Source organism: Neophocaena asiaeorientalis, unplaced genomic scaffold, assembly GCF_003031525.2.
Source record: "Neophocaena asiaeorientalis asiaeorientalis breed wild unplaced genomic scaffold, Neophocaena_asiaeorientalis_V1.1 scaffold275, whole genome shotgun sequence".
Classification (NCBI taxonomy): domain Eukaryota; kingdom Metazoa; phylum Chordata; class Mammalia; order Artiodactyla; family Phocoenidae; genus Neophocaena; species Neophocaena asiaeorientalis.
The window spans coordinates 1,547,653-1,560,382 of NW_020173679.1; the positions used below are offsets into that span (position 1 = coordinate 1,547,653).

Sequence of the window (12,730 nt, forward strand, 5' to 3'; positions counted from 1 at the left end):
AAGTGAGGAACTGTCCCTCCAGGAGTTTCTAAATAGCGGCTGCCCTCATGCAGGACAAACGTCTGGTGACTGGCCGGGCCAGTGTCGCCTGCCTGAAGACACGTCCGAATGCTCAGCGGCTAAAGGCTGCTGTATCGCCTGCACCCGGCTCCCGGCAAATGGGCTCCCTGTTCAGTCTGACTGCGTCTGCTCTCAATATCAGCCTTGGGGTCAAAGCAAGTGCCTGTCTGTGCTTCCATTTCTCTGCTCCCCCAGCCCTCACTGCAGAGAAGTGGGATAAATACGTAACAAAATCATCAGCAAGAAATGTTTCTCCGTGTCTGCTCTAGGAGGGGCGTCTGGTAGCCACGCACTAAGATTTATCCCTTCATTAGCCTTTTCATCTCTTTTAATAAACTGCATGAGGGTTCGGAGGCAGCAACTCATCCGCCCTCAATAAATATACAAAAGAGATCATTAGGCCCATACAGCGCAGTGCAACGCGGCCACGAAAGTGACATCCTCCACCTGTATTCAGCAGCGTGGGGCTAGATCCACATTATTCTGTTAAATGAAAAAGCCGGTTATTAAACAGTAATGTAAGAACATAATCCTATTTTGGCAAAATATACCTAATACACATGCCCAGAAGGAGTCTAGACACAAACAAACCAAAATGTTGGCAGTGGTTATTTCTGGAAGGAGAGTTTAAGGTGATTTCCATTTTCTTATCTGTATGTTTGTGGGTTATCTAGAATTGGGTTTTTTTGTACAGCCCATGAGCTGAGAATGACGTCTACATTTTTACAGAGAATTAGGAACAAACAAACAAAAATCAGAAGACTGTGCTGTAGAGAGCATATGTGAGCCACAAAAGCTAAATTATTTAGGGCCCTTTACAGAAAAAATTCACCAGCCTTTGGTCTAGAAAAAAAAAAAAATTAACATGAGCATGTATTACTGCTATAAAAGTAAAAGCAGCAAGTTTTCCTTTTTGGGAGGTAGTAAATTTCCACTTAGTAAAAAGATGCATCTAGAATAATTTCTTTCTATTCGATAACACACCTATGGGCTGGGCACCACCCTAGACTCGTCCCTCCCTCCTGCTTCACTCCTTCTCTCCCTCCTTCCTTCCCTCGCCTGCTCCCTTTCATCTCCCAACTTTTCTTGAGCACCTTCTATGTCCCAGAGGCTCACAATCCAGGGGGAAGACAGACCCAGGATCGAGTCACCACGACACTTTGGCCTGATGCCACAGTGCACCTGCGGGCCTTCCCGGGCAAGGGATCATGGACTCGGGGCTGGGAGCACTGGCTTTGCCCGGGATGGCGAAGGTGCTCCAAGGAGGACTTCACTTGGGGTCTCCTACGATCACCCAGGACCCAGGACAGGCCCTCAGAAAGGTGATTCAAAACACCAGGCCACCTTGGCCAGAGTCCCCCAGGTCAAGGTGACCAGGGGTGGTTTGGGGACCAAGAAGGGTCTTGTTTGAGGACTTCAAGAGTCGAAAGTCAACATGTGGAAAACAGAAGTGGAATCTTGAGGTGGCAGGAGACCTGCCTGGCCAAAGGGCAGATGAAATGGGGCTTGGAAAGGCTTTTGGGGCCAGCAGAAAGTTGTGATGGGGGTGGTGGGGGGAACGCCCTTGGGGAGCAGGCAGCGGATGGCAGGCGAGGAGTTGGGCTTTGTCCTGGAGTGATGGGGAGCCCCCCAGCGGTCTGTGGAGTGAGGACAGATGTGGGCAGCCTCACGTGGGCCAGGTGGTATGGGGCGGGGCCGGAGGCAGGGAGGCCAGGAGGCTGTCGCAATCACGACCCACTCCCCACCTGGCCGGCTTCCTGCAGCCGTGTCCAGAAGGTCCACACCTCCCTCCTTCCCGCTCTCCCATCAACTCCGTCAAACCAGTAGAAGGATTGGGAAATGACTGTGGGGCAGGGGTGGGAAGTGCCCAGGGACACCCCTTCCTTCCTCTTCCCTTCTGATCTAACTTTCAGCACTTCTTTCTAGCCTTAGTCACACTCGAGATGATTGTGCCTGTCCTTAGCACCAGGGGAACTGAGGCCGGGGGCCAAGCTAGCTGGGGGCTCTCACTGCACACTGCCCACCTGCTGCTCCCTTTCCTGGTTCTGGGATTTAGGGAATAAGCCAAATGAGCAGGCCGGGCCCAGCCTCACCGCACTGGGATTTCTGAACACCTCTTAGCTACATGTGGTACTAGGCTCAGGCCAGGCAGACCACGGTTGGAATCCCATCTCTGCCTCTCTGTGTGACCCTGGGCAAGTCACTCCCCCTCTCTGGACCTCAGTTGCCTTATCCTTAAAAATTACTCACCATATAAGAACCAAAGGCTGTAACACCCACAAATTACACAGTAGGCTTGCAATCAACATTCCTTCCCTCCTTTGCAGGCTTATAAGGAAACAAGGTGAAGCATAGGCTCTGCCCTCAGGGGGTTGTTACCTGTGGAGCCAGGACAAAGCACACTGAGACAATTAGACACAATAATGGAGCTGAATAACATCATAAGATGTTGCCCTGCCCTAGCACACGCTGCAGTTTGTACCTCGGACCTCTGTGGCTCTTTGGCGGCATTGCTCACACAGGGCTCCTGTTCAGTTCCTTGAACACACCAGGTCCTGCCACAGGCCCTTTGCATAGGTGGTTTTTCTCCACCTGCAGCGCTCTTCTTGCTATCTACCTCTGCCCCCTCCCCCACTGAGATCAAGGAACTCTCTAGGCAAGATTAAATTTTAATACACTTTAATTAAAAAAGAAATGATAGCCACCTGGCACTTGGATGGGCAGGAAGAGGAGGAAGAATGCCAGTCTGATGTCCCCACTGTCTCAGCTCTGAGGAGGCACCTTGCTTCCCGGGAGGGCTGGCCTCTCCCGGAAAGGGTTGATGGCTCCCTTCTCCGTGTGCCTGAAGAACTTGGAACTCTCGTGAAGCCTCGTCACATTGCTTTGCAATGACTGGGTCACATGCCTTTCTGCCCCACTGGACTGGGTGCCGTCTCCATGGCAGCTCATCTTCCCAGTCAATCTTGCCCAGGAGGCTGGCAGTCTGTAGCACACAGATGTTAACCCAAATGTGAATTATGGGTCAGAGCATCGCTCCTGGTTCCTGCAGTGCTTAACTAACTCCACAACAAATTTCTGGTCTCCTGGTTTTTTTTTTCACAGCTTTACTGAGGTATAATTTGCATTCCATACATGTCACCCATTTTAAGCATACAGTTCAATGAATTTCGGTAAATATATACACTTTTGCATCCACGCCCATAATCAAGGTTTAACATACCTCTGGCACTGCCAACATTCCCTCGTATCTCTTTGCAGTACATCTCCAGCCCCAGGTAACCACGGATGTGATTTCGGTCACTGTAATTTTGCTTTTCATAGCATTTCATATCAAGGAAATCAGATAGTATGTGGTCTGGTGTCTGGCTTTCTTTGCTTACTATAACGTTTTTGAGGTTCATCCACATTGTAGCACATATCAGTGTTTTTTTTTTCCTTTTAATTATTGAATGGTATTCCATAGTATGGATGTATACATTTTTGTTCAACGTTCTCCTTTGGAGGACGTTCAGGTTGGGTCCATTTCTTTGGATTTAATGAATAATACTGCTGTGATCATTGGCATACAAATATTTGTGTGGACGTCTGTTTTCAATTTGCTTAGGTAGACATTTAGGGCTAGAATTACTAGATCATGAGATAAAATGCTTTCTAGGAAGCCCGTCAAGCAGTTTGTCTAAGTGGCTGTACCATTATGCATTCCCACCAGCAATGCGCAGGGTACCAGTTTCCCTATATCCTCACCATCATCCCCAAAGTTTCCCGTGTTCCTCTGTACGTTCCATTATAGTTTTCATCTCAAAATTTGATCTGGGTCTTTTAAAATTGACACCTAACACTATATTATTAGTTGCAAGTGTACAATATAACCTGGTATAGTCAGGTGTTTTGGTTTGCTTTTAATCTTACCCATTCTAATGGGTGCATAGTGGTACAATGTTGAATAGAAGTGGTGAGAGCAGACGTCCTTGTTTTGTTCCTGGTTTGAGGTAGCGAGTGTTGTCTTTCACCATCAAATGTGATGCTAGCTGTGGGTTTTCACAGATGCTCTTTATTACATCGAGGAAGTTCCCTGCTATTCTAGTTTGCTGAGAGTTTTAATTGTGAATAAATGCTGACAAATGCTTTTCCTGCATCTACTGAGGTGATTATATGATTTTTCTCCTTTGATAATATGGTGTAATATATTTACTGATGCTTGGATGTTATGCTAAACTTGCATTCTGAGATGAACCTCAAACAACCATGATGTATTATCCTCTGTATATATTGCTGGGTTTGATTTGTTAATACTTTAAAAATATTTTCGTATCCATGTTCATGAGAAGTATGTATCTATAGGATTTTTTTTTCTTGTGATTTCTTTGTCTGGCTTTGCTATCAGGATAATACTAGCCTCATGAAATGAATTGGGAAACGCTTCTTGTATTTTCTGAGTTTCTGCAGAATTGGTAGTATTTCTCCCTTACGTATTTGGTTAAGATTCATCAGTGAAAGTCATCTGGGCCTGGCCTTTTCTTTGTGGGAAGGTTTTTAATTACCAATTCAAATTTTTAACTTCATAAAGGTATATTAAGATCTTCTCTTTCTTCTTGAGTCAGTTTTGGTAATTTTTATCTTTTGAGAAATTTGTCCATTTCCTTTGTGTTTTCAAATTTCTTGGCATAAAGTTCATAATATTCTCTTGCTGTCCTTTTTCTTCTCTTGTTTATATTTATTCTGTAACAGATTTACTGAGCCATAATTAACATACAATAAACTACATATTTTAGGGGGTATAATTTTATACATTTTGACATATATATACTCTAGTGAAACCTTTACCACATCAAGATGAGAACAAATCCACCACCCCAAAAGTTTCCTGTGTCCCTTTGTATATTGCATTATAGCTTTCATCTCGTAAAATTTGACTTGAGTCTTTTTGAATTTTGAGGTTTAATTGAGATATAACATTATATTAGTTTCAGGTATACAATGTAATGATTCAATATTATATATACTGCAAATTGATCATCACAAGTCTAGTTAATATCCATCACCGTACATAGTTACAATTTTTTTTCTTGTGATGAGAGCATTTAAGATTTAACCTATTAACAGATTTGAAATATGCAGTACAGTATCACTATAGTCACCCTGCTGTGCATCTTTTTTAGATCTTCCAGTTTATACCGGAAATTTTAGTTTCATTGATTTTCTTAATTGTTTCTATTTTATTAATTTCTGCTCTTCCCTTTATTACTTCCATCCTTGTACTTAATTTGGGTTTAATTTCTTCTCCTTTTCTAGCTTCTTAGGGTGGAAACTTAGATAATTAATTTTTATACCTTTTTTCCCCCTAATATAAGCATTTAAAGATATAAGTTTCCCTCTAAGCACTGCTTTAATTAAACCCTGCACATTTTGATATGTTTTTAAAATTTTCCTTCAGGTCCAGATATTTTTCTAATTTCCTTTGTGATGTCTTCTTTTGAGCATGAGTTATTTAGAAGCATGTTGTTTAACTTCTAGGTATTTGATGGGGGAGGGTTCCCACATTTCTTTCTGCATTAATTTCTACTTTAATTCTTTTGTGTTTAAGGAGTACACTCTGTATGATTTCAATCCTTTTAAACATGCTGAGACTGATTTTTGGCCCAATACTTGGTATATTCTGGTGAAGCCTCCATGTACACTTTAAAAGAATGTATATTCTGCTTTTGTTAGGTGGAGTCTTATAAAGGTCAATTAGGTAAATTTTCTTGATAGTGTTATTCAAATGTTCTGTATCCTTCCTGATTTTCTGACTACTTTTTCTACCAGTTACTGAGAGGAGTATTAAAATCTTCATGTATTTTGAGCCATTTTTATCATAGACATATACATTTATAATTGTTATATCCTTACGCCATATTGACCTTGTAGTCATTATGAAATGTTCTTCTTTGCCTACAGTAATAATCTTTATCTTAAAGCCTATTTTGTTTGTTATTAATATGACCAGTCCAGCCCTCTCATGGTTTTGTTTGCATGGTATATGCTTTCCTATCCTTTTACTTTCTTGTACACAGCATATAGTTGGATCTTGATTTTTAATCCAGTCTAGGTCACCTCTGCCTTTTGAAGGGAGGTTTAGTTCATTCCCATTTAATGTATTACCGAGGTGGTTAGAGTTGGTCTGCAATTTTGCTCTTTGTTTTCTACTTGTTTCACCTCTTGTTGTGCCTGTTCCTTATATATTGCCTTCTTTGTGTTAAACAAATCTTTTTTTTATTGAAGTATAATTGATTTGAAATGTTGTGTTAATTTCTGTTGTATAGCAAAGTGATTCAGTTATACATATATATATACATTCTTTTTTTATATTCTTTTCCATTACGGTTTATCACAGGATATTGAATATAGTTCCCTGTGCTATACAGTAGGACTTTGTTTATCCATTCTGTATATAACAGTTTACATCTGCTAACCCCAGCCTCCCACTCCATCCCTCCCTCCCACACCCCCCACCCCCTTGGCAACCACAAGTCTGCTCTCTATGTCTGTGAGTCTGTTTCTGTTTTGTAGATAGGTTCATTTGTGTCATATTTTAGATTCCACATATAAGTGATATCATATGGCATTTGTCCTTCTCTTTCTGACTTACTTCACTTAGTATGATCATCTCTAGGTCCATCCATGTTGCTGCAAATGGCATTATTTGTTCTTTTTTATGGCTGAGTAGTATTCCAATTCCACATTGTATATAGGTACCACATCTTCTTTATCCATTCATCTGTTGATGGACATTTAGGTTGTTTCTATGTCTTGGCTATTGTGAATAGTGCTGCTATGAACATAGGTGCATGTATCTTTTTGAATTATAGTTTTGTCTGGTTATATGCCCAGGAGTGGGATTGCTGCATCATATGGTAGCTCTATTTTTAGTTTTTTGAGGACCCTCCATACTATTTTCCATAGTGGCTGCACCAACTTACATTCCCACCAACAGTGTAGGAGGGTTCCCTTTCTCCACACCCTCTCCAGAATTTGTTATTTGTAGACTTTTTAATGTTGGCCATTCTGACTGGTGTGAGGTGGTACCTCATTATAGTTTTGATTTGCATTTCTCTAATAATTAACAATGTTGAGCATCTTGTCATGTGTCCATTGGCCATATGTATGTCTTCTTTGGAGAAATGTCTATTAGGTCTTCTGCCCATTTTTCGATTGGGTTGTTTGTTTTTTTGTTGTTGAGTTGTATGTGCTGTTTGCATATTTTGGAAATTAAGCCCTTGTCAGTGCCATTGTTTGCAAATATTTTCTCCCATTCCATAGGTTGTTTTTTTGTTTTGTTTATGGTTACCTTTGCTGTGCAAAAGCTTGAAAGTTTGATTAGGCCCCATTTGTTTATTTTTGTTTTTATTTCTAGTGTAGACTGACCTAAGGAAACATTGGTATGATTTATGTCAGAGAACGTTTTGCCTATGATCTCTTCTAGGAGTTTCATGGTGTCATGTCTTATGTAAGTCTTTAAGCCATTTTGAGTTTATTTTTGTGTATGGTGTGAGGGTTTGTTCTAACTTCACTGATTTACATGTGGCTGTCCAACTTTCCCAACACCACTTGCTGAAGAGACTGTCTTTTCCCCATTGTATATTCTTGCCTCCTTTGTTGAAGATTAATTGACCATAGGTGTGTTGGTTTATTTCTGGGCTCTCTATTCTGTTCCATTGATCCATATGTCTGTTTTTGTGCCAATACCATGCTGTTTTGATTACTGGAGCTTTGTAGAATTGTCTGAAGTCTGGGAGGGTTATGCCTCCTGCTTTGTTCTTTTTCCTCAGGATTGCTTTGCCAATTCTGAGTCTTTTATGGTTCCATATAAACTTTAGGATTATTTGTTCTAGTTCTGTGAAAAATGTCATGGGTAATTTGGTAGGTATTGCATTAAATCTGTAGAGTGCTTTGGGTAGTATGGCCATTTTAACAATATATAAATATTTTTTTAAATCGATTTTTTTTTAAGCCAGCCGCTTTTATTATCATTCTTGTATTTTATAGGACAGAAAAAAAAAAAGAGGAATGTAGCAAACATGTCAGGTTGTATAAAAAAAATGCAGGTTTGTGCACGTTGCTCTATTTACACCTGGGAAAAGGCTCTCCCCTCCTTCAGGCGCAGCAGCTGCCCTCGTCCGCGGCCCCTTTGAAGACACAGCCCTGGGCACACTTGGCATAGCTCACAGGGCAGCAGGAGCAGCAGCTCTTCTTGCAGGAGGTGCATTTGCACTCTTTGCATTTGCAGGAGCCAGCACACGTGCAGGATCCACCTGTGGTGCAGGAGCAGTTGGGATCCATGGCGAGAGGAAGCAGAGGCTGGGGTCCAGAGACTGCAGCACAAAAGATGGCAAGGACGTTGAGGGGGCATGCTTAAATAGATCTTTACTGGAGTATAATTGCTTCACAGTACTGTGTTAGTTTCTGCTGTACACCAAAGTGAATCAGCCATATGCACACACATGTCCCCATATCCCCTCCCTCTTGAGCCTCCCTCCCCCCCTCCCTATCCCAACCCTCTAGGTCATTGCAAAGCACTGAGCTGATCTCCCTGTGCTATGCTGCTGCTTCCCACTAGCTAACTATTTTCCATTCAGTAGTGTACATATGTAGATGCTACTCTCACTTCACCCCAGCTTCACCCTCCCACCCCGTGTCCTCAAGTCCATTCTCTATGTCTCGCTCTTTATTCCTGCCCTGTAACTAGGTTCATCAGTACCTTTTTTTTTTTTTTTTCATTTTAACAGTATTACTTCTTCCAGTCCAAGAGCATGGGATATCTTTCCGTTTCTTTGAATCATCTTCAATTTCCTTTATTAATGTTTTATAGTTCTCAGCATATCAGTCTTTCACCTCCTTGGTCAGGTTTATTCCTAAGTATTTTATTGTTTTGTGTGTGCAATTTTAAAAGGTATTTTTTTTACATTCCTTTTCTGATATTTCATTGTTAGTGTTAAGAAATGCAACCAATATTTCTATATGTTAATCTTGTATCCTGCTACCTTGATGAATTTGTTTATCAATTCTAGTAGCTTTTGTGTGGAGTCTTTAGGGTTTTTCTTTTTTAATTTACTTTTTCTTTATTTTTATTTTGGTTGCATTGGGTCTTTGTTGCTGCACGTGGGTCTTCTCTAGTTGCAGCGAGCGGGGGCTACTCTTTGTTGCTTCTCATTGTGGTGGCTTCTCTTGTTGTGGAGCACAGGCTCTAGGTGCATGAGCTTCAGTAGTTGTGGCATGCAGGCTCAGTTGTTGTGACTTGTGGGCTCCAGAGTGCAGGCTCAGTAGCTGTTGTGCACGGGCTTAGTTGCTCCATAGCATGTGGGATCTTCCCAGAGCAGGGATCGAACCTGTGTCCCTTGCATTGACAGGTGGATTCTTAACCACTGCACCACCAAGGAAGTCCCAGGGTTTTTCTATATATAGCATCATGTCATATGCATACAATGACAATTTTACCTCTTCCCTTTCAACTTGGATACCTTTTATTTCATTTTCTTGTCTAATTGCTGTGGCTAAGACTTCTAATACTATGTTGAATAGAAGTGGTGAGAGTGGGCATCCTTGTCTTGTTCTGGATTTGAGCAAGAAAGCTTTCAGCTTTTCACTGTTGAGTTTTAAATTGGTTTTACGTTTGTCATAAATATCTTTTACTATGTTGAGATATGTTCCCTCTGTACCCACTAACAAATCTTTCAAAATGCATGATTTTAATTCTATTTTTTTGATATTTTTGTAGGTTTTTAATGATTTCTCTAGGCATTGCAATATACACTTTTACCTTATCACAATCTAATACAAATGCATAATGACTAACTTTCACCAAATTTGCAGTATTGTAGTTCAATTACCCACCTTTCTTTGTGCTATTGTTATCACATACATTACACCTATATGTGTTACAAACCTAGATACAGTGTAATAATTTTTGCTTTAAACAGTCATATATATTTTAAAGAAATTAATAAAACAAAAGAAAAAAATATATCACACAGTTACCAGTTTCAGTGCTCTTAATTCCAGCATGTGTATTTGGATTCCTGCAGGTATCATTTCCCTTTAGTTAAAAGTTTTTATTCAGTTTTCCTTTAGTTTTTATTGTAATGCAGATCTTCTAGCAACAAATTTGCTCAGTGTTTATTTATCTGTAGATGTCTTTATTTCACCCTTATTTTGAAGGATAATTTTACTACATAGAGAATTCTTTGTTGACAAGATTTTTCCTCAGCACTTTGAATATGTCATTCCAATGTTTTCTGGCCTCCATTATTTCTGGTGAGAACTCAGCTGTTTATCATATCGTTGTTCCTCAATATGTGATGTGTCTTTTTTCTCTTGCTGCTTTCAAGATTTTATCTTTGTCTTTGAGCAGTGTGACTATGATGTATCTAGGTGTGATTCTGTGTGTTTATCCTTCTTGTTGAGTTTCTTGGATCTTTTAGCCAATGTTTTCACCAAATTTGGGAAGATTTTGGCCATTACACTTCAAATATTTTTCTCCCCACTTATCTCTTTTCTCTCTTGGAGCTATAATGAAACATATGTTGCAGTGCTTGATATTGTCCTGAAGATTTCTGAGATTCTGTTGATGTTTCCTCAGTCTTTTACCTCAAACTGTGTTTTTCAGTTTGGAGACTACTGATTTATCTTCAAGTTCATTGTTTCTTTCTTCTGTTATCTCACATTTGATATTGAGCCCATCTGGTGGATTTAAACGTGTTTTTTTTTCCAGTTATTGTACTTTTTAGCTCTAGAATTTCTATTTGATTTTAAACTAGTTTTTAGTTCTCTGTTGAGAGTTTCTATTTATTTACTCTTACTTAGTGTATTTTCCTTTAATTCTTTGAATACACAGTCCGGCAATTCTTTGAACATATTTATAATATATTTTTTTAGCTTTTAAAAAATCTATATTCAATATCTGGGCCCACTTAGAGTCAATTCCTAGTGACTGCTTTTCTTTTTTTTGCTTGATGTGGGTCACCTTTCCTGTTTCTTTGCCTGTACAGTAATTTTTGGTTGAAAACCTGACATTGTAGATAATACATTGTGGCAACAACTCTAGATTATTTTGTTTTTCTGAGGTTGTTGATTTTTCTGTTTTAGTAGGTAATTAACTTGCCTGGACCTGAGCTGCAAACTCTGTCTCTCCCACAGCATGAAGCTACTGATCTTTCTGCTCATTTTAATTTTTTTTTCTATTTTAGCTTGGCTCCCTAGGGCTCTCCCCTGTTTCTGAATAGTTCAGGGTCAGCCAATGAGTGGGCATAGGTTATGCTCAGACACCTCAAGCCAATAAGGATTTAACCCTTTGCAACCTGAACTCTGGGTGTGTTGAGCAGCTCATTCAAAGGTTCCAGTTTCAGGCATGCTAAGAAGAAAAGGGAGAAAGTTTTTAAGTGTCCCAGGGTTTCCATTTTCTCTGGGTTCTCTGGGTTGTCCTACATTTATGCTTAGTTTAACATTCAACTGAAGACGTGTGAAGAATTTGTTGTCTTCACCCTTCTGTGGTATATTAGTCAGGGTTTGCCAGAGAAACAGAACAGTGGGATATATAGATATAAATATAAAGAGGAGATTATTATTTTTTTAAACACCTGTATTAGAGTATAATTGCTTTATAATGGTGTGTTAGTTTCTGCTTTATAACAAAGTGAATCAGCTATACATATACATATATGCCCATATCAAGAGGAGATTTATTATAGGAATTGGCTCACCCAAGTATGAGGCTGAGAAGTCCCATAGTCTGCCATCTGCTAGCTGGAGAACCAGGGAAGCCAGTGTAATTTCAGCCCAAGTCCAAAGTCCCGAGAATCAGAGGGCCAATGGTTTAAGTCCTGGTCTGAGTTCAAAGACCTAAGAACAAGGGATGCTGATGTCTAAGGGCAGGAGAAGATGGATGTCCCAGCTCAAGCACAGAGAGCAAATTCACCCTTCCTCTGCCTTTTTGTTCTATTCAGGCCCTCAGTGGATTAGATGATGCCCATCTGCATTATTGAGGGTTATCTTCTTTACTTAGTCTACAGATTCAAATGCTGCTAATCTCTTCCGGAAACACCCTCATAGACACACCCAGAAATAATGTTTTACTAGCTTTTTTGGCATCCCTTAGCCCAGTCAAGTTGAAATAGAAATTAATCATCACATATGGCTCTCTCATGTTCAATATCTCCCTGTTAAATATGCCACCTTTGAACCATGTCCACCATCTTTGGCCAGTGAAGCTGTGGGTTTTTGCTGCCCTTGCTGGAGACACCCCCAGGCATAAAGGCCAAGAATTCAGTCTCTGCCCGCTGCAGCAGTTTTTCATGAATAAAGATTTTTCAAGTTGTTACCTGCCTTTGGCCGTTTTCCAGTGCTCTGTTAGAATAATTTTGTCTAGTTTTATACTTGTTTTTTGTGGAAGAAAAATTGCTCTGTGTTCTCATGAGGACAGTACTGGAAATCTTTCCCTTTGTAATTTTTCAGGATTGTATTTTATTATCCATCTACATAAGTTTACCTTAAACATTTAGAAAATAAGATAGCTTTCTCAAATCACTCATAATCTATTGCCAGAGATAATAATTGATAACATTATAGATACATCCTTTTATATCTTTTCAAACATATACATTTTGGCCTTCCCTGGTGGCGCAGTGTTTAAGAATCC

General features: G+C 40.2%; 1 pseudogene; it reads right to left on the bottom strand.

The window, feature by feature from the left end:
- Positions 1–8,193: 8,193 nt before the first annotated feature.
- Positions 8,194–8,379, bottom strand: LOC112402747 (metallothionein-1E pseudogene; annotated as a pseudogene).
- Between the last annotated feature and the right edge of the window lie 4,351 nt (positions 8,380–12,730).